At 40.8% G+C, this 22,857-nt stretch overlaps 1 pseudogene; it reads right to left on the minus strand.

Moving 5' to 3' along the window:
- Positions 1–2,775: 2,775 nt before the first annotated feature.
- LOC103118446 (small ribosomal subunit protein uS13-like) lies at positions 2,776–3,205 on the minus strand (annotated as a pseudogene).
- Between the last annotated feature and the right edge of the window lie 19,652 nt (positions 3,206–22,857).

The raw sequence follows: 22,857 nt of genomic DNA on the forward strand, positions 1-22,857 counted from the left end.
TTGTTTCCTAATGTGTGCTTGTATAGCTATGAACTTCCCTCTCAGTAATGCCTTAGTTGTGTCCCAAGTATTTTGATAGCTTGTGTCTTCATTTTCATTGATTTCTTGAAACATTTTGATTTCTTCCTTGATTTCCTCTTTGACACAGAGGTTGTTAAGAAGTGTACTGTTGAGCTTCCACATTTTGGAACTATTACTAATCTTTTGTTGATTGTTAAGTGTTAGTTTAATTCCACTGTGGTCTGAGAAGATGCTTGGGATGATTTCCATGCTCTTGAATTTGCTGATGCTGTCTTTGTGGCCTAACATATGGTCTATCCTTGATAATGACCCATGTGGATTTTAGTAGAATGTGTATTCCAGTTTCTTGGGATGAATGACTCTGAAAATGTCCAATAGTTCTAGTTTATCTATCTCTTCATTTAGCTCCTTTATGTCTTTATTGATTTTTTGCCTGGATGATCTGTCAAGTTGAGAGAGTGGGGTGTTGAAGTCCCCTACTATGACTGTGTTACTGTTAATATATTGCTGTAGCTCTTTCAGTAGACGTTTGATGTATTTAGATGGCTTCTCATTGGGTGCATAGATGTTAATAATTGTTAAGTCCTCTTGATTTACTGATCCTCTGAGCATTAAGTAGTGTCCATTCCTATCTTTTTTAATCTTATCTATTTTAAAGTCTGTCATGTCAGATATGAGAATAGCTGTTCCTGCCCTTTTTTTGTGGGCCATTGGCTTGTATGGTAGTTTTCTATCCTTTCACTTTAAGTCTGTGCTTGTCTTGTTGAGTTAGGTGGGTTTCCAGTAGACAGCATATTGTTGGGTTGTATTTTCTGATCCATCTTCCTACTCTGTGTCTTTTAATAGGTGAATTCAGGCCATTGACATTTATTGATATCAAAGATTGAAGATATTTTAACACCATTCTTGTAGAGTTTTAGAGTGTTCTGATATATGTCCTATTTATGATGGTCTGACTGTTTATAGAATACCTTTCAGAACTTCTTTCAGGGAAGGCTTGGTGATAGTTGATTCTTTCAACTGTTGCTTGTCTGAGAAGATTTTGATGCCTCCATCTAGTCTGAATGACAGTCTAGCAGGATATAGCATTCTTGGTTGAAAGCCTTTCTCGTTGAGCACTCAATAGATATCTTGCCATTTTCTTCTGGCCTGTAGTGTTTGTGTGGAGAAGTCTGCTGCTCATCTTATGGGTTTTCCTCTGTAGGTGACTCTTTGTTTTTCTCTTGCAGCCTTCAGGATCCTTTCTTTATCCTTATTCCTTTCCATTCCAAATATGATGTGTCTTGTTGTCTTTAAGTCTGGGTTAATTCTGTGAGGTCTCCCCAATAAAGTTCCCAAACCTAGATATAGACCAGGTCCCCTGAGATAGAGCCTATGTTCACACGTGTCCATAAACCAAGGAAAAATATATACCTGAAAGCAGAAGTACACAAAATTCTGCAGTGAGTATACCCCCAACACTTCATCTGCACTATTCCAGCCTTTAGGTCTATAATTGTTCAACAATTTGTTTGGCTTTGTGCGTTAACTCTCTTTTCAGCCACCAGGTTCCGGATGCCAGCATGATGCCGACCAGACTTCCTTGGACTGACGACCCCGCCAATGTGTCCTGGAGCTCTGCTTCCCCAGAGACCCACCCTAATAGGGAAAGAGAGAGGCAGACTGGGAGTATGGATCGAGCAGTCAATGCCCATGTTCAGTGGGGAAGCAATTACAGAAGCCAGACCTTCCACCTTCTGCAACCCACAACAACCCTGGGTCCATTCTCCCAGAGGGATAGAGAATGGGAAAGCTATTGGGGAGGGGATGGGATATGGAGACCGGGTGGTGGGAATTGTATGGAGTTGTACCCCTCCCCATTCTGTAAGGAGTCTCTTTGTTTGGGTGGTGGTTTCTTTTGCTGTGCAGAAGCTTTTCAATTCGATGTAGTCCCATTGGCTTAATTTTGTTTTTGTCTTCCTTGCAACTAGACTTGAATCATTGAACATGTTTATAAAACTTAGATGGAAAAGAGTTCTGTCAATATTTTCCTCTAAGTATTTGATAGTTTCTGGTCTAACATCCAAGTCCTTGAACTGTCTTGAGTTTACCTTTGTATGTGGTATAATATAGTAGTTCAGCTTCATTCTTCTGCACTTTTCAATACAATTTTCCCAACACTACCTGTTGAAAAGACTCCATTTATAATGTTCAGCACCCTTGTCAAAAATTAGATGTTCTTAGGAATGGAAGAAATGTGACTTTGTTTTTACAAGAGACTACCTGGGATGTCGGAGTCTGAGGCATGAGTTTCTTTGCGTAACCATTATGGTATCTACCCCCACCCCAGGGAATATAGTCTTTAAGTTGCAGAGTAGTATTCTACTGAGTTTATGTCCCAAGATGAGGACTTTTCCTCTTTCCCTACTTCCTCCTCCTTTCTCATTTATATAATTAAAACGAGTTATTTTTTATTCTAGTATTAAAGATTTTCCCTTACTTTATCAAAATATTTCAAGGTCTACAAATTTTTTATTTTTCATTCCATCAGTAAAGAAAAAACTGTATTCTGTACCTCAGTGTATATGTTATATTTGTATTTTTGTAAATTATAGGCATGCACAATGGTATTTATATGAACATTTAAACCTCAAAAATAGAAAATTAAAATAATTGTCATTTCACAGGACTAAGAAAAATGTTTTAATTTTGTCTTTTTCTTTTCTTCTTTTTCTTTTAGGTAAATAACTATTTATTTATTGACAAAGCCTAGATTTATTTCTTGTTGGACATTCCTATGGTGTGCCACAGCATCCCGTGGTCTTGGTGTACTGGCCTCAGATACAGAGTCCCCAGAAGTGGCGTAGCCCTCTGTGGGCTGGAATCTTGTCACTCCAGGTCTTCACGGAGCTTATTGTCCAAACCATTAGCCAGGACCTGACTGTATTTTCCATCCTTCTGTCTGTTCAAAAGCCAGTCAGGTATTGAATTCTGCATAGTGGTGATCACACATTCCACCTCATCGTCAGTAAGTTCTCCTGCCCTCTTGGTCACATCTGTCTTTCCTCAACATCACATGAGCATGTCTTCAGCCCACACCCTTGATTACAGTAATGGCAAAGGTTATTTTCCAGTTCCAGCCATCGATGTTGGTGTTGAGGACTGGCAAAATGTGCTGGAACTTCTCAGGGACCACTAGAGCCATGGCGACAGCTCCCCATGTGTAGTGTGTAGGCCTTCTGTGGAAGCAATATTGTCATTTTCTTCCCACATTCCACTAGATCATCTTACACACCTCACATCCTATATTCACACACTCTACCTGGAGAATTTCTTGATAGCTAAATATCCTAGGCTTGGAGATAGGATAAGGATGAGATGGGCTCAGGATCTGATGGCCATCTACAATCATAAGGAACTTACCAGCAAAATATTCCTTAATAATACAGGTGTGTCTGGTTCATACCCACCTGATGATTTTTTCCAAAGTTCATTTTTTTATTTGTTAATTTAATAACAATCAACAAGATCCTAGGATAAGAGGGGTACAATTCCACACAATTCCCACCACCAGAGTTCTGCATCCCATCCCATCCATTGGAAGTTTTCCTATTCTTTATCCCTCTGGGAGCATGGACCCAGGATAATTATGGGGTGCAGAAGGTGGCTGAGTTGGCTTCTTTAATAGCTTTTCCACTGGGCATGGGCATTGACAGGTTGATCCATACTCCCAGCCTGTTTCTATCTTTCCCTAGTGGGGTAGGGCTCTGAAGAGGTGGGGTTCCAGGACACATTGGTGAGGTTTGCCCAGGGAAGTCAAGTTGGTGTCATGGTAGCATCTTCAATTTGGTTAAAAAGCTTTAAGATATAGGGCAGAACAATTTTTTTAATGATCAGGAACCTAAAGGTTAGAATAGAGCAGATGAGGTCTGGGGTCTCTAACATTTATTTTTTAGAGCGTCCCTTGCATTAAATGTCTGGCATTTCCAAGTAGAACTAACACATTCTTCCCTTGGGATCTCCCCACCCATACACTAGTATAGCATCAATAATGCCTGATTACATTTACTAGCTTCTGTCTCCCTCTTTCCATTTCAATATCAGTCTCTTAAAGGCAGGGATTATGTCATAGCCTTCACTGATTTGCTAGTACTTGTTATACAAAAGATTCTTAACTACTAAGTCAGTGAGCTGACAGAACTAGACAGTAATTCAGTGCATAAAAATTAGGATATCATGAAAGCACATAGAAGAAGATGGTGTGAAATGCTAACCAAAGCCTCTTCAAGATAGGATTATGTTTAATTAGATTGTAATGTCTGACTTATTTGCAGCAAATTGCACAGAACTTCCAAGTGAAGTCTCCAGACACTACAATAGAATTCTTAGTTGCTTCGCTCCTCTGCACAGCTCTTCCTTTGCTTCAGAGAATGGAAGTTAGGCCTGGATGAGTATGTTTATGTGCTTGCTAATCATACATTTGTTTTCCCACCAAGCTCAGTTCTGTCTGCCAAGAATAGCTCAAGATGACAATCATTTTCATGCTTTCAGTCAAACAAAGACTCCAGAAGGACATGAAAAAGGGAACAAAGCCACAAGTTTAGCATTATAACAACAAAAAGAAAGAAGAAAAAATGTTTAACTATATATGTGTGTATATATAATTTATCGTACTATTGTGTCTCAACATCTTAGTTGTTCTCCTGCTACCTAAAATTGGAACACTGGGAATAGATGGAATAGGCAGACTTTATTATTTTTTAATTACTTTTATTAGTGATTTCATAATGGAGTACAAGATCCTAAGATTACAGGGGTATAGTGCCATACTGCACTCACTGGCACAGTAATGGGTAGACTTTACATAGCTACCAAGAAATAAGATTGTTCAATTCTACCCTATGCTTATATCCCTTAAAAATCATTTGAGTTTAGACCTGAGAGGTGATACAGTGGAAAAAAACACTGGACTCTCAAATATGAGGCCCTGAATTTTAGAGTTGGATTCCTGGCATTACATATGCCAAAGTGATGTTCTGGTTTTCAATTCTATTTCTCATTAATACATAATTAAGGCTTTTAAGAGAATATTTAAAACTGGTTCAGGAGTTAGCACAGTAGACAGATCACTGGGCTTTTCAAGCATGAGATCCCAGATTTGATCCCCAGCATCACGCGTACCAGGGTTATAGTAGCCTCTCCCCATTAATAAAGTATAATCTGAGTTTTGAAATCTCTCTTACCTCCACCCCCTGATTAAGCCACAGCCAGGAATAGCAATATTTACTTCCACATTTGATTTTGCACATTGTTTTCCAAAAGGGGCTGCATGAAATATTGAGAGATGCTCTACTGTGTAGCACAACACCTTTTGATTTTATTCTGGAATTAACCAGCCAGAGTAGTGTTCTGACTAATACACTTTGAAAATTAACTACTCATTGAACTTAAAGATCTGGCTTAAGCTGAGAGCTCTTGTTATCAGAGAAACAGATATTCAGAATTACCTCCAACAATGAGAGTTGTGTGCAGCTTTTATTTTGTTGTTGTGGCTGTTGTTGTTGTCTTTATTTATTTGTTGGATAGAAACAGTCAGAAATGGAGAGGGAAGGGGTAGATAGAGAGGGAGAGAAACAGGGGCCAGGTGGTGGCACACCTGGTTAAGCACACACATTACAGTGTGCAAGGAACCAGATTCAAGTCCCTGGTCCCCACCTGCAGGAGGAAAGCATCACAAGTGGTAAAGCAGGGCTGCAGGTCTCTCTCTGTCTACCACCCCCTTCCCTCTCAATTTCTCTCTGTCCTATCCAGTAATCAATAAATATTGAGAGAGAGAGAGAGAGAGAGAGAGAGAGAGAGAGAGAGAGAGACACCTACAGCACTACTTCACCATTTGCAAAGCTTTCCCTTTGCAGATGGGGACGGGGGGGAGGGGGGAGCTCGAACCTGGGTCCTTGCACATTATAACATATGCTCAGCCAGGTGCACCACCAGCTGGCTGCTTGTGTGAAGCTTTTAAAAACAGAGAGAAAACATCACAAATGGATTCATCCTAATAAACATACAGGGAACTTCATTGTTTCCTGTGGGCTGACATCTCTGCCTTGGATCCTGAAGAACCAATCCTCCAGAAAAAGATATCATGACCTAATTCACACACACACTCTTGATAGTTTCTTGTCAAAAGTGAGTGGCCAGGAGTCGGCGGTAGCGCAGTGGGTTAAATGCAAGTGGCACAAAGCACAAGGACTGCTAAGGATCCCAGTTCAAGCCCCTGGCTCCCCACCTGCAGGGGAGTCACTTCACAGCTGGTAAAGCAGGTCTGCAGGTGTCTTTCTCTCCCTCTCCTTCTTCCCCTCCTCCCTCCATTTCTCTCTATCCTATCCAACAACAACGACATCAATAATAACTACAATAAAACAACAAGGGCAACAAAAGGGAATAAATAATAAATAAATACTAAGAATTTTTTTAAAGTATCTTTTAAAAAAAAAATGAGGGAGTAACCTTCCCTCTTGGGACACCATCATGGAAAAAAAACAAAGGTTAATTTTTCTTCCATTTTTACTTTGAACCACTCCTTTCAAAGTCTTCCTGTAATGCATAGATCTATTTCCACACAATGTATTTCCTAAGAATATTTTCTCTCAATCCTAGTTGCTACATAGTCTTTTTTTTTTTTTTAACCAGAGCACTGTTCAGCTCTGGTTTATGGTGGTGCCTCAGATTGAGCCTGGGATTTTGGCCTCAGGCATGAGAGTCTCTTTGCATAACCATTATGCTACCTACCCTCTCTTCGAAGTCTTCAGTCTCTTGCAACAGCATAAAGACTTCTGTAGCACTTCTTCATCTCTAAATATACACAATACTTAATGTCTGGACTAGGGGTCCAAATGCAGACTACTTAATCTTTGTTTCTGAAACAATATGAAGACTAGCTTGGGGTTAGATGTTCCCCTGATCTAGCCCTGGTTGGTGGCCCAAGCAGAAAGAGTCTGATTTTTCTTTTGTGAAATTGCAGCCACAACTGTGTTTGAATCTATATCAAAAGAAGCCTTTTCATACTACCACTTTTCTGTAGTTATAATTTTCATGGTGTCTACTGGTTGAGAGATGATAGGACTTATTCATAGAATTTACACTCTAGTGGTTTGATAAATACATAACATTTTGAGAAGGAGTTTCATGGGAAAGTAAACATTATTCATCAGAGTTTTTTAGTTTCTCACATTTTCTTTCAGCTGAGCACTATTATAATTTGTTTGGTCTTTATTTTTCCATTAATTTAGCTTCCTTTTTGAATCTTTTACCTAATTAAATCCAAATAAGAATAGCACTTAAACAACCCTAAAATACAGCCTGGTGTGAAATGTGTATGTCCTTTTCTTTATGCTATCTTTTTGTTCATGTACTGAGGGCTACGGTTGGCAAAAATGTGGCAGGGTGCTATTTTATAGCATGTTTAATGCTTATCAGTAATTTTTTTCCTCTCTGACCTTCTGCCTCAGACAATTAATTTTCTCGAACTGCTCACACACTAGAAGAACACTAGAGTGGAAAAAAAAATAATGTTAGTACTAGTGAATATAATCTTGGAAGAGAAGCGGCACAATTATTCAAAGACCTAATCTTATCTCTTGTTTCATTTTTATATCACAAGTCTACATTTAAAAGTGTGAGATATACTGTTCTGCTGTCCCACATCTTCAGACCCCTGTAAATAAACGCTGCTAAGTGCCACCAGGAGTGAAAGATCTTGTAATGAGAAGTGTGAAGAGATAGGTGCTTCATTCATCATTCTGTTCAGTCCAATATTGAGACTCTTGTTATCAGCAGGATTCTTGGCGGTGTCATAGTGGCTAGCATAAATCTTCTGTCAGTGTGGGTCGGACTGACGCCCTATTAAAACTCTGCTTTCACCTAATCACAGGATGACCTTTCGATGTCTTTAATTAACCTCTGACCTGCACCGTGCCAACGTCTTGTTGGTAGGTAAATCTATGGCATGACATTTGCTTATGACACTGCATTTGTCTTGGTTTAATCATCCTACCTTTCAGATTATGGCTTGACTGAAATACAGTTGGGATTCCTGATAATAGTTGGATTAATTTTTAAAAGGTTAGAACATAATATTTTTCCTCTGAGCTCCCAGTGATATCTTTGCAGACATGTCCCCCTGGGGAGTTGAGTTTCCCTATTAAAGTACATTCAGGTATGCCTTCAATTTCACCAATAATGTCATCTTTGCTACCCAAAGTCATTCCTTTCCAAGGGCCTGGGGAACCAGAAGCATTGTAGACCCTACAGATGGCCAGAGGGTAAAGCCTTGAAAACATGAGTTAACCTCACTCATTTAAAACAACAGAATTTAGGTAAAAGAAAAGGAAGAAGGAGGGAAGGAGGGAAATTGAGAGTGCTTTTATCTTACTTTAAGAATACACTTTCTGTACTATACGCTTGGGCCCTGAGATTCTTTGAATAATAAAATCTCAATTATATCTCATTTCTTCTTTAAGAGGAACCCTGCTGGTAACTTCCTATCTGAATTAGTAACCATTAAAAATGTCATATATTTTTTCTCTTTTTTTTTTCCCAGAACACTGATCAGCTCTGGCTTATGGTGGTACAGGGGAATGAACCTGGAATTTCAGAGCCTCAGGCATGAGGGTCTCTTTGCATAACCATTATTCTATCTACCCTCACCCTTAAAATGTAATATATTAGGGGGTCAGGTGGTAGCACAGTGGGTTAAACACTCATGGCACGAGGCACAAGGACTGGCTCAAGGATCCTGGTTCAAGCCCCCAGCTCCCCACCTGCAGGACGTTTGCTTCGGAGGCAGTGAAGCAGGTCTGCAGTTGTCTGTCTTTCTCGCCCCCTCTCTATCTTCCCCTCCTCTCTCCATTTCACTCTGTCCTATCCAACAACAGTGATGGCAACAATAACAATAATAACAACAAGAGCAACAAAATAGAGGAAAATGGCCTCCAGGAGCAGTGGATTCCTAGTGCAGGCACCAAGCCCCAGAAATAACCCTGGAGGCAAAAAAAGTAATATATTTATAAGAAAATACCTTTATTTTTTTAAGTACTTAGGGGGCCAGATGATGATGTACCTGGTTAAGTGCACATATTATAGTGTGCAAGGACCCAGGTTCAAGCCCTTGGTCCCCACCTGCAGGGTGAAAGATTCATGAGTGGTGAAGCAAAGTTGCAGGTGTCTCTCTGTCTCTCTCCCTCTATCTCCCACTCCCCTTTCAATTTCTCTCTGTCTCTAGCCAATAATAACTAAAATACATAAAATAAAATTTTAAAAGTATTTCTATTAAACAGACAGAAATTAAGACAGAAAGGGAGATAGAGAAGAAGAGACATCTGCAGTACTGCTTTACTGTTTGTAAAGCTTCCCCCCTGCAGGTGGAGACTGGGGGCTTGAACCTGTGTCTCTGCATAACATGTGTCCTCAATCAGTTGTGCCAATGCCTAGCCCCCACACCTTTCTTTTTCATTTTCTTTTTTTTTTTTGCCTCCAGGGTTATTGCTGGGGCTCCGTGCCTGAACTACGAATCCTCTGCTCCTAGAGGCTACTTTTTTCTCTTTTGTTGCCCTTGTTGTTTTATCATTGTTGTGATGATTATTATTGTTGTTGTTATTGATGTCATTGTTGTTGGATAGGACAGAGAGAAATGGAGAGAGGAAGGAAGACAGGGAGGGGGAGAGAAAGATAGACACCTGCAGACCTGCTTCACCATCCGTAAAGCGACCCCCCCCCACAGGTGGGGAGCCGGGGGCTTGAACTGGGATCCCTAACCAGGATCCCTATGCCGGTTTTAGTGCTCTTCACTACTACCTGACCCTCCCCCCCGGCCCCCACACCTTTCTTTACAAAAAAAAGAAGAAGGTTTAAGATATACTTGATTCATTAAACATGAGAGGGAATTTCACATGAAGCAAAGAAAAGAAGATAGAGAGAGACACATCTGAGCATCATGCAGGTGTGTTCAGCACCAGAAATCTCCAGCATCAAAGTTTTATGGACAACCAGTTTAACTATTTCTCAAGTCCCTATGCTTTTCTTACTAACAGATGCAGTTATTGATTACAGTAGTTGCAGTTTAAATCAAATGGCATTTTTATTTCCCAGAGATTTATTTTATGAGAGAAAGCACCACCCAGGTCTGGCAAATGTGGCTTTCTTTCTGAAACCTTTACCTACTTGACTGCAAATAAGAACAGCACTAAGCAGCCTTGAAAAGGATCTCATGAAGACATGTTCTGCACTTCATTGTTGACTAGATAGTCTCCAGCCTGAATAGGCTTCTTTGTGAAATAGGTGACAATGTCAGAGCCGTATGGAGGTTTTAGGCTAAAGCCTCTTTTATCCCAGCCAGAGAAGGGCTAACAATTCTCACTTCATGTGTGGAATTGTACCCCTCTTACCCTAATGTCTTGTCAAGATTTTTATTTTATAATGTTTTTTTTAAAAAAAGGGTTTTCTACATCTAAAATATGATTTAAAAGTTATATTTAAAGACTTTAGAGGGGTCAGGTGGTGGCATGCCTGGTTGAGTGTACACATTACAGTGCACAAGGCCCCAAATTCAAGCCCCCAGTCTCCACCTACAAGGAGGAAGCTTCACAAGCAGTGAAACGGTGCCACAGGTATCTCTGTCTCTTTCACTCTCGTTCTCCCCACTCCCCCTTAGTTTCTCATCTTTATCCAAAATACATCAATAAAATATTTTTAAAGTTAAGAAATTAAAACAGGATTTATTTTTTTAAAAAACTATAGAAACTAGAATGTTTTCACGTAGCCTACCTTTGCCTTTTCCCCTGACTCTCTGTCCTAGCCAAATCTTTGTTGACTCATCTATGCAAACGGAGGATAATTAATTATACCTGCCTGCAGATTTCTTTGAAAGTTAAAGAAAATGTCAAAAACAGTGTCCAGCATGTCAATTCATTGTGAATGACTTGGATCTGTCAGTATTTGAAGCATTTATTTACCAGTTGACAGTACCTCTTAGATTGAAGCACTAAAATGATTCAGTTCAGTGCTTAAAAATGTTAAAAGTCAGGGGGCCAGGTGGTGGCACACCTGATTAAGCTCACAAAGTGTTAAGCACAAAGACCTGTGCAAGGATCCGAGTTTGAGCCCCTGTTCCCCACCTGTAGGGGGAAGCGCCACAAGCAGCAAGGCAGGTCTACAGGTATCTCTCTTTCCCTATCTCCCACTCCCCTCTTAATTTCTCTCTGTCCTGTTAAATAAAATGGAAAAAATGGCCACCATGAGCAGCAGATCTGTAGTGACAGCATCAAGCCCCAGCAATAAACTGGGTGGCAAAAAAAATGTTGGAATTACTCCTAACTACAAATACCTGCTTTGGCAGACATTTCCTGGCTACTTAATCACGAACGATTTACTTACACTTTCCCAATTTCTTATCTATAAACTTAGGAAACAACTGTGCCTAATTAATCAACCTGTTAAATGAAAGAACTTGGGTCTAGAAGGCAGTACATCCAGTGGCACAACCATTTTGTCACGAGCGAGAGCCTGGCTTCCAGCTTCCAGACACCACAGTTGCACCAGCCAATGGGGACATTTCATGAACAGCAGAGTGGTGTTGTGCTTTCTTTCTTTCTCTCTTTGTCCCTGTACCTCCACCTACATCTGAATGTAAGGGAGGAATACACACCACCAGGAGAAGTGAAACCCTTACAATAAAAATAAAGCAAATAAATAAGTGAAAGAATGCATGAAAGACACCATATCTCATTTCCCTCAATATTGTAGCTCTATTATTTATAGTACCACTTGGTATTAAGACTCATCTAGAGGGGGGAGTCGGTGGTATCGCAGCGGGCTAAGCGCACGTGGCGCCAAGTGCAGGGACCAGCATCAGGATCCCGGAGCTCCCCACTTGCAGGAGAGTCGCTTCACAGGTGGTGAAGCAGGTCTGCAGGTGTCTGTCTTTCTTTCCGCCTCTCTGTCTTCCCCATCTCTCTCCATTTCTCTCTGTCCTATCCAACATTGATGACATCAGTAACAACAACAATAATAACTACAACAACAATGAAAAACAAGGGCAACAAAAGGGAAAATAAATAAATATATAAAAAATACTCATCTAATTAACTGGAAGATTTCAGGACTAGATAGAAACACTTAATCTGACATGTTCAATCTGACGTCTTCTTTGGTTTAGAAGCAGTAGTTAGGTAATTTAACAAAAGTGAGTTTTAATTAGGTCTTAGGCTGAAGTGGAGAACTGATGTCTACAAGTGTTACTGTTCTGCTGAAATTTTCATTGATTGTTAGTATTTACTGTACTGTCTACGCTCGACCGGACCTGCCAATATACGCGGATATCTTCGCCCACCTTGTCCAACGCTTGACGTCTCGTCACCCAATCTGGTCCCCTACGCCTACACTGAACTTCTCTGTTCCAGACTCTTGGAAACAGAGTTGGCAGTCAGCTGAGGTAAAGAACAAACACCTCATCACAGACCCCTGCAAGCGTCAACCCGGCTTTGACCTAGCACGTTATGATTGGGCCCTCCTCAATCGCTATCGAACAGGCCATGGCCAGTGCACCGCTATGCTCCATCGCTGGGGAGCCAGAGACGACCCAAACTGCCCCTGCGGCTCCAGACAGACTATGACCCACATAGTCAACGACTGCCACCTCTCCAGATTCAAAGGAGGTCTCGAAACTTTACATCAGGCTCAACCTGATGCTGTTGACTGGCTATGGAAGAAGGGCAAACGCTAGAAGAAGAATTTACTGTACAGTTGTTTTATATCAGACTTGGGCAACAGCAAATGAGAAGACAGACAATCCCCTCGATTGCTGGCAAAGTGTTGCTGAGAGACTGCTGTTCATTGAGGTAGGAATAATAAATTAATAATTGTACAGCTTTGCCAGGAGCCATGCAGAGATGAATCCCTTTATGAGGGAGCTTCACCCCAGACAGGGAGCTGAAATCCAAAGGAGGAATAACAGAGGGAGGACATAGTCTAGCCATATAGGAATTTATATGCTATGTTAGGAAATGTTCCAATGTGCAAGGACCAATGTTCAAGCTCCAGTCCCCACCTGCAGGGTGAAAGGTTCACAAGTGGCAAAACAGTGTTGTAAGTATCTCTCTGTCTCTCTTCTTCACTACTTTCCCCATTTCTCTGGATTTCTCTCTGTCTCTATCCAATAAACAAATAAAATATTTAAAAAAGAAAAATCCCCAATGGGAAGTCATTATCATGGTTCTTTCTTTGTATCTGAGAAAACAAGTTAAATCAATGGTTTGTATGCACCAATACAGCAGAATGTAAAAAATGCATATGCAAACCAAATATGAAAACCTTTCTTTTTATAATCCCTATCAATACTAAAGACTAAGATACACTATGCAGAAGGTTCTGAATTTCTTTTTCTTCTCTGATATTTTTGTTGTAACGACAAGAGACCAAGGAAGTTCATGTTTACTGCCTTATATTATGGGTAGTCACATGCCCTCAAATTGGAAGGTTGTGAGTCAAGCCAATGACCTATCCCCATAAAAACCTTACTGGTTGGGAGGCGGGCAGGTGGCGCAAAGTGCAAGGGCCAGCTTAAGGATCCTGGGTCAAGCCCCGGGCTCCCCACCTGCAGAGGAGTCGCTTCACAGCTGGTGAAGCAGGTCTGCAAGTGTCTATCTTTCTCTCCCCCCTCTGTCTTCCCCTCCTCTCTCCATTTCTCTCTGTCCTATCAAACAACAATGACATCAATAACAACAACAATGATAACTACAACAATAAAAATACAACAAGGGCAACAAAAGGGAATAAATAAATAAAATTTACACACACACACACAAAAAAACCTTACTGGTTATTATACTGATGGGGCTGGGCCACTGTTCAATTAGAGTTATGAAACTCATCTCTAAACCTAAAGTCAAACAAGGGCAGGAGAAAGAAACTACCTCTAATAGTGAACACTCATGGAAATCAACCTTTTTAAGGAGTAAGGTGGCTAGTTTATTTCTCTCTCTCTCTCTATCTCTTCAGATGTTTATTCAGTTCTTATTATGTAGCAGGCACTTCCAAATCACTAAAGGGAGCTGACCCAGGCTTAAGGGGATTGTTTGTTAAACAGAAGGCCTAACATTTACGAAGCTGATGATTACTTGCAACTCCACAAAACAGACATTATGATTTTTCACTTTAGAAATTAGGACTTTACTATGCAGCTATCAAGAACAATGAACCCACCTTCTCTGACCCATCTTGGACAGAGCTAGAAGGAATTATGTTAAGTGAACTAAGTCAGAAAGATAAAGATGAGTATGGGATGATCCCACTCATCAACAGAAGTTGACTAAGAAGATCTGAAAGGGAAACTAAAAGCAGGACCTGATCAAATTGTAAGTAGGGCACCAAAGTAAAAACCCTGTGGTGAGGGGTAGACATGCAGCTTCCTGGGCCAGTGGGGGGTGGGAGTGGGTGGGAGGGATGGGTCACAGTCTTTTGGTGGTGGGAATGATGTTTATGTACACTCCTAGCAAAATGTAGACATATAAATCAGTAGTTAATTAATATGAGAGGGGGAAAATCAATTGTATGTCTCAAAGTTTCTCAAAACACAAACTGAATCTTTTTAATATATAGGCTGTGTATTTGATATGCGGACTCTCTCAAAAGCCTAGACCAAGTAGATCAGAAGCATCCAATAGCACAGCTATATACAAGATACTGGATACTGTACAGCAAACCCTAACAAAAGGACTTTTCAAAGTTAACCCAATCACCAAATAATGTGATGATAACATTAACTATTGATTGTCTTTTTGAACCCTAAGACAGCAGGAACCTCACATCTTCACTATAGAGCCCCTACTTCCCCCAGTCCTGGAACCCTTGGATAGGGCCCACTTTACCGTATGCATCTCCCAATCCAAACCAAATAATATTGCATCCGCCAATCACAACCTAACCAACGCAACGATTGCCACCTCAACATGCTTCACCTCAGACTGTGTCCAGAGACTTCACGTGTGGAATGACAACCCTTCAGCTTCATTACTCGGGTGAGACCTTTCCTTTTATAGTACACTCTAATTTCATCTCAGGTAGTTCACTTTCTAACAAAGTCCCATAACCTAGATGTACACCAGTTTCTGTGAGAGAGAGCTTATGTTCACACGTACCCATGAACTACTGCAAAATATATACCTGAAAGCAGAAGTACACTGGAGTTTGCAGTGAGTACCTCCCTAACACTTCCTCTCCACTATTCCAAGCTTGGGATCCATGATTGCTCAACAAATTGTTTGGCTTCGTATGTTAACTCTCTTTTCAATCACCAGGTTCCAGATGCCACCAGGATGCTGGCCAGGCTTCCCTGGATTGAAGACCCCACCAATATGTCCTGGAGCTCAGCTTCCCCAGAGACACACCTTACTAGGGAAAGAGAGAGGCAGACTGGGAGTATGGACTGACCAGTCAACACCCATGTTCAGCGGGGAAGCAATTACAGAAGCCAGACCTTCTACCTTCTGCAACCCTCAATGACCCTGGGTCCATGCTCCCAGAGGGCTAGAGAATGGGAAAGCTATCATGGTAGGGGGTGGGTTATGGAGATTGGGTGGTGGGAATTGTGTGGAGTTGTACCCCTCCTACCTTATGTTTTTGTTCATTAATCCTTTCTTAAATAAAAAATTAAAAAAAAAAAAAGAAATTAGGACTTGAGGGTGAGGGGTTAGCATAATGGTTATGCAAAGAGACTCTGATACCTGAGAGTCCAAAATCCCACTTTCAATCCCCCCCCCCAATGCCTCACCACGAGTCTCAACTGAGCAGTGCTCTGTTAAAAAAAAAAATGGAGAGAGGGAGGGGAACAAGGAAAGGGGGAGGGGGAGGAAGAGAAGGAGGAGGAGGAGAAGGAGAAGAAAAAGGAGGAGGAGGGGGAGTCGGGCTGTAGCACAGCGGGCTAAGCGCAGGTGGCGCAAAGCACAAGGACCGGCATAAGGATCCCGGTTCGAACCCCGGCTCCCCACCTGCAGGGGAGTCGCTTCACAGGCGGTGAAGCAGGTCTGCAGGTGTCTATCTTTCTCTCCTCCTCTCTGTCTTCCCCCTCCCTCTCTCCATTTCTCTCTGTCCTATCCAACAACAACAACAATAATAACTACAACAATGAAACAACAAGGGAACAAAAGGGAATAAATAAATAAAATAAATATTAAAAAAAAAAATTAAAAAAAAAAAAAAAAAAAAAGGAGGAGGAGGAGAAGGAGGAGAGGGAAAGGAAGAGGGAGGAGAGGGAAAGGGAAAGGAAAAAGGAAAGGAGAAGAAAAGAAACTAGGATTTAAATCCAGATCAAAAGGCACAGAGTATTTCCCCTTCTTTTACAACATGCTGTTCACTAAGAAAGAACTCCTGTTTTCAGACAGGTCTCTAGGAAGGGGAATCTTCCAATATTCCCTTTTGTCCAGTGCTCTCAAAAACTCATAACTGAAGGGTGCTGGGCAATGGTGCGCCCAGTTAAGTGCACATAGCACCATACGCAAGGACCCACCTGCAAGGGGAATGATTCAAAGCAGTGAAGCAGATCTTTCTCTCTCTCCATTTCTGACTCTTCCTTTCCTCTCAATTTTCCTCTGTCTTATTAAAATAAAATAGGAAAAAAGGGGGTAGGGAGGAATAAATGGCCACCAGGAGTAATAGATTCATAGTGCTAGCTCCAAGCCCCAGTAGTAACCGTGGTGACAATAATAAAAAAAAAAAAAATCAGAATAGGGTTTCTGAATCTCAGGATTATTACCATTTGGGGTTGGAATATTCTTTGCTATGTGGAGTTGTCCTGTGTATTATATCAATGATATGTCTAGCAATATCTGTGGTCTTTACCTACTTTGTACTATCAGTACCCCAGTTGTGATAACCCAGATTGCCGCTGGACATTGCCAAATGTCCCTGGAGAATACAGTTGTCTCTGGTAGAGAACTACCTGTAGAAGAATATAACAGCTAGATGTTACACATGTACCAACTAGTGTATTCTACTATTGACTATAAACCATTAATCCCTCCAATAAAGGAAAAAAATAATTTTTAAAAAGGAAAGAAATAACATGGTTCAGAAAAAAAAAAAACCTACTTAAAGCAGTACTTCCAAGCTGAGTAAGATCAACCTTAATTCTTGAGTCAGAGTCATTAAGTACTTAAAAATTAAGTTTTAGCATGATTTGTCACTCAATAATATCAGAAAACCTGCTAATTTCAGTTGACTTCTCCCAGTTGTGAGATTTAAGGGAAAAGAATGATAAGACTAGGGGCCGGGAGGTGGCACACCCAGTTGAGTGCACATGTTACAGTGCATAAAGTCACAGGTTTGAGACCCCGGTCCCCACCTGTAGGGGGAAAGCTTTGTGAGTGGTGAAGCAGGGCTGCAGGTCTCTCTCTCTTTCTCCCTCCATATCTCCCATACCCTCTCAATTTCTGACTGTTTCTATCTTACAAAGATAATTTTAAAAAAGTAAAAAAAATAAAAGAATGATAGACTAAATACCATCCTGTTTCCATGTTTGAGTATTTTGCCATTAGTCTGTGAAGATCAAGCCTTAAAATCCACACTGACAAAAATTCTATTATTTGCTTCTCTACCTCCTAGTGGTTCAAAATAGGAATGGGTAATGGTTCTACTCATGACGATTGAGTGAGATGTGTTTTTATAAACCACTTAAACAGTGACTTCCACAATAAATGCATACAAAGTGTTGGTTCTCTTTTAGATAAGTTTTTCCACCAAAAAAGTTGAATCATCAAATTCTGTATAAAATGACCCTGATTTGCACTGTTCCATCTCTCCCAAAAAGCAGGACTAGTAGGATCTTCAGCTACTTCACAGCCACAACCAAAAATCTATTTCTGTTGGTCTTCTTGTGGTTTCCAGCCTCCAGACCTTACTGTCTGACCTAGAAACCTTCACATGTACGAGACTATGAGTGTACACATAAGGAGAATGCCTCTACACCACAAGTTGTTCTGGGGGAAGTGTGAACATTAAAGGATTAACTTCTGAATACCTTTTTAGCAACCATGAAAAATTTTCAGTCTCAATTTGTAGACATGTGAATCACTCCTGTTGGAACTAACTAGAAGAAAAGAAAAAACTAGGTGTGGAGAATAGCAAAGAATGAATGTGGTGGGAGAGACAGCCCATCAGATAGGGGGAATGTCTTGCCATACGTGCAGCTCAGGCTCAAGCTCTAGTACTACACATGGGAGTGTCATAGACCAGGGCAATTTCCAGTATTGTGTTAGCTTTCCCTTTGTCTTTCTCTCTTTGAAAGAAAAAGTCAGCCTGGAGAGCAGTGAAAGTGCACATGCTGAAGACCTTGGCTTTGCACAAAAACAGAGGAGGAAAGAGTAGAAAGTAGGAGGAATAGGAAAGAAAAAACAAACTAGCAAGTAGTGGGAAAGGAAATTGGAAAGAAAAAGGGGATCAGGTAGTGGCACACCTGGTTAAGCACATATGTTACCATGCACAAGGACCAGGGTTCGAACGCCCCCAGCCCCCACCTACAGGGAGAAAGTATAAGGAGTGGTGAAGCAGGTCTGTAGGTGTGTCTCTGTCTCTCTCCCTATCTCTCCCTTCCCTCTTGATTCCTGGCTGTCTCTAGGCAATCAATAAATAAAGATAATTAAAAAATTAGAAGAAAACAAACCAAAGGGAAATCTATTTCCGCCAGGACGCAAAAGCTGTATCTGAGCATAACCAATGGCAGAGCTGGGGCTATGATCCTAGCTACAGGACAAAGAGTTCAAATACACCAAATTAGCCACGAAGGTAGCCCAAGGCTTTTTCCATCTCAGGCACCCAAATTACTCTGTAATTCTGAACCCACCGGGGACCTGGGATCGTGGAGGTGGGAGTTAATAACCCTGAGTCATAACATTAGCAAACATTGAACACTTAGGTAGAGAAGAGGACACACAGAGAAAAATGCCTCCTAGCATGCATATTATCTGAAAAACCAATTTACAAACATTCTATTGATCTTTTCCAGGAGGGAATTCCTGCAAAGTCTCTAATAAGCAATGAGTGTGAAGAGGAAATTAACTATTGAGGACCCACGGTAACAAATTTAAATGGGTGAAATATGGTCAGAAATGCATTCAGTGTATAAATTTTACTATCTTACCTTCATAAGCATCTAAGTACAAGGTGACATACAACCTCCAATTACCACATTGTCAGAAGTTCCTAAAAATCTTTGGACTTTTCAAGAGGACTAAGAATTGATATTAGAATGTGTGGACTGGAAGGGCATGGTAGTAGGAAGGGGTGGGCTTAACAGAGAATCAGGTGTTTCCACAGGAGAAATCCAATGCCATTGGAACAGGGAGGCTTTGTTGAAACAATTTAATTTTATCCCATTTGAGTACTTAAGAACTATCGATTTTGCTGAGAACTATCCTTCTTGACCACAGGATACTGAGCCATGAACCAACTGTGCTTCATATTGTACAAAGGTTCCTCTGAGCATTGCAATAACTCAACTCATTTCAACCCTTTCTCTCCATTTTATTCTCTCTCTGGCCAACCAGTCCTTCACTTAGCAGGGTTTTCTGTGAGTGAGGAGTGAGAGGGAGAGGAGTCTTTTTTCACTTTCACAGAGCACCTAACATTTAGACCTTCAGCATTTTCTCCAAAGTTACTTAAATACTATTTTTATGTCCACTAAAATATTAATTTTTGCCCCCACACCTATGGACATCTAATCTTTGACAAAGGTACCCAGACTATTAAATGGGGAAAAGAGAGTCTCTTTAATAAATGGTGTTGGAAAAATTGAGTTGAAACATATAGAATGAAACTGAACCACTGTATTTCACGAAACACAAAAGTAAATTCCAAATGGATCAAGGACCTGGATGTTAGACCAGAAACTATCAAATACTTAAGGAAAATATTGGTAGAACTCTTTTCCATCTAAATTTTAAGGCATCCTCAATGATACAACCCCAATTACAAAGAAGACTAAAACAAAAATAAACCAATGGACCTACATCAAATTAAACAGCTTCTGCACAGCAAAAGACACCACCACTCAAACAGACCCCTTACAGAATGGGAGATGATCTTTACATGCCATGCATCAGACAAGAGGCTAATAACCAAAATATTAAAAGAGCTCACATAACTCAGCAACAAAAAAAACAAATGACTCCATCCGAAAACAGGGAGAGGACATGGACAAAATATTCACCACAGAAGAGATCCAAAAGGCCGAGAAACAAGACATTGTTCCAAGTCTTTGATTGTCAGAGAAATGCAAATAAAGACAACAATGTGATACCATGTCACTCCTGTGAGAATGTCGTACATCAGAAAAGGTAGCAGCAACAAATGCTGGAGAGGTTGTGGGGACAAAGAAACTCTCCTGCACTGCTGGTGAGAATTAGTGCACCCTCTGTGGAGAATAGTCTGGAGAACACTCAGAAGGCTAAAAGTGGACCTACCCTACCACTCTGCAATTCCTCTCCTGGGGATATATCCTAAGGAACCAAACACACCCATCCAAAAAGATTTATGTATACCTATGTTCTTAGCAGCACACTTTGTAATAGCCAAAACCTGGAAGCAACCCAGGTGTCCAACAACAGATGAGTGGCTGAGCAGTTGTGGTATATATACACAATGGAATACTACTCAGCTATTAAAAATGGTGGATTCATCTTCTTCATGCCATCTTGGATAGAACTTGAAGGAATCATGTTAAGTGAGATAAGTCAGAAACAAAAGGATAAATCTGCAATGATCTCATTCATAGGCAGAAGTTGAAAAACAAGATCAGAAGTGAAAACACAAAGCAGAACTTGGACTGGAGTTGGTGTCTTGTACCAAAGTAAAAGGCTCTGGGGTGGGGGAGGGAGGGTTCAGGTCCTAGAACATGATGGTGGAGGACTTTGTGGGGGTTGAATTGCTATGTGGAAAACTGGGAAATGTTATGCATGGACAAACTATTGTATTTTATTTTCAACTATAATCATTAATCCCTGAGTAAATAAATTAAAGAATATATTAATTTTTAATTGGGAATATTAAAAGAAATCATGTGTGTTCCTATTATTGGCATCTCTCCCATTTTAGTGTATGTTTGGAATCTCAAACATGGAAGTGAGGGCTGGAGAGATGGTGACAGCAGTAGCCTGGAGGATGGATCCAACCCCTAGCACTATCATAAGCCATAACTGAGCAGAACTCTGGTGCCTCCCTTTCTCATTAAAAAGAAATTAATCTTTAGGGGTGCTGTGGTGGTGGTTGAGCATACACATTACCATGCACAAGGATCTGGATTTAAGCCCCAGCTCCCCACTTTCAGCAAAGAAGCTTGATGAGCAGTGAAGCAGGGCTGAAAGTCATATTCTCCCTCTCTCTCCCTCTCCCTTTTCCTCTCTCAATTTCTTTTATTTTATTTTATTTAAGAAAGGATTAATTAACAAAACATAGGGTAGGAGGGGTACAACTCCACACAATTCCCACCACCCAATCCCCATAACCCACCCCCTCCCATGATAGCTTTCCCATTCTCTATCCCTCTGGGAGCATGGACCCAGGGTCATTGAGGGTTGCAGAAGGTAGAAGGTCTGGCTTCTGTAATTGCTTCCCCGCTGAACATGGGCGTTGACTGGTCGGTCCATACTCCCAGTCTGCCTCTCTCTTTCCCTAGTAGGGTGCTCTCTCAATTTCTATCTGTCCTATCAAATCAAACAAACAAAAATAATCTTTAAACAAAAAATGAAGGTGGTATAAATACATAGCAACGCCAGGGGTCGCTAATACCTTCAAAAATTAGAATTCGCATCCCAAAGTTACAGGAAGGTTCTGGAGTTTGTTATGAACTCTACATTCAGAACAAAGGTTGACAGGAGTGACGGCATCATAAAAGAGAGAATCTGGAATTATCCATTTCTGTTGCATTTTCCTAGTTAGTGCAACCTCAGATGTATTGTCTAGCCTAATATATCACATGTGTTAAACTCAGGGATAATTGTGGGTACGTATGAAAAGTGGAGAGTTCTGCTGCTGCCTCTGGTCCTTACTCAAATATTGAAATTTTCCAGATGAGAGATGAGGTGGAAGCTAAGCTAAAAATGGGAGTGAGTGATTAATGCGTATGCAGAGGACAAAACCAGGTCAAGCGAAAGATACTAAATTCTAGTCCAATGAGCCCCACAAGAATGTGTATCCCTTAAGAACTTGGGCTTGATCTTTTATCTCTAATCTCTAATTCATAGTACAGTGTCTAGAACACAGTAGGAGCTCAATGCATTTATGTCGAATGGATGAATGAATGAATGAATGAATGAATGAGTAACACTAGTCTGGGCAGATTATTCTTTATACAATATATGATACTGTCAAATTCAACTGCCTGCAAGGGAATCATTTGTCTATGGAGTAGGCAAATTTTCAATCTGAAGCTGACTTCCAGCCATTGCTCAGGCCAAAGTGCCAGCTAACAGAACATAAATGATTCTTAATATCCTTCCAATGAGAGTGTAAGTGGGAGAAGGGAGATTGGCTGCTGGAAAAATCAGAGCATATTCCAAAACCAAAGAGAAATTCTTTTTGGATTGCCAATTATTTGGGATTACCTGGGCCTAGGTCACAGACCACTGATGTGGATAATCAAGAATTGACTGCACATGTGGATGGTAAGCCTGCTTGGGCTCCAGTAGGCTGATGACAGCCTTCAGCCTTCTTCACTCCCCCTCTCACAGAGTCGAGGGCAACCCTGGGGGGTGCAAGTTCTGGGGAGCAGAGACCTTCTACTAATAATCCCCAAATATTAGTTTCCCCCAGAGC

This window comes from Erinaceus europaeus, chromosome 18, assembly GCF_950295315.1.
Source record: "Erinaceus europaeus chromosome 18, mEriEur2.1, whole genome shotgun sequence".
NCBI classification, from domain to species: domain Eukaryota; kingdom Metazoa; phylum Chordata; class Mammalia; order Eulipotyphla; family Erinaceidae; genus Erinaceus; species Erinaceus europaeus.